The following is a 230-nucleotide window of genomic DNA, read 5'->3' as shown; positions in this document are numbered from 1 at the left end:
TGTATAGAATGAGGGGGGGGGGGGGGGGGGGAACAAAAAACCAACACAACATGCTTCTCATCCTTTCGCACCTGCTCCGAACAGGAAAAACTTGATTGTAAGTAAACAAAAGCTAGTAAAGCAGCAGCCCCTCCAACCTTTGTTTCTCCCACTAAGCACTTTAATAAAATTAAGAGGAGGAAAGCGCACACACACACAAAAAAACCCCAGGCATAAACTCCCAGGCTGTC

Source organism: Cariama cristata, unplaced genomic scaffold (genome assembly GCF_000690535.1).
Source record: "Cariama cristata isolate BGI_N322 unplaced genomic scaffold, ASM69053v1 scaffold20632, whole genome shotgun sequence".
Classification (NCBI taxonomy): domain Eukaryota; kingdom Metazoa; phylum Chordata; class Aves; order Cariamiformes; family Cariamidae; genus Cariama; species Cariama cristata.
Note: the sequence above shows the minus strand (reverse complement) of the source record.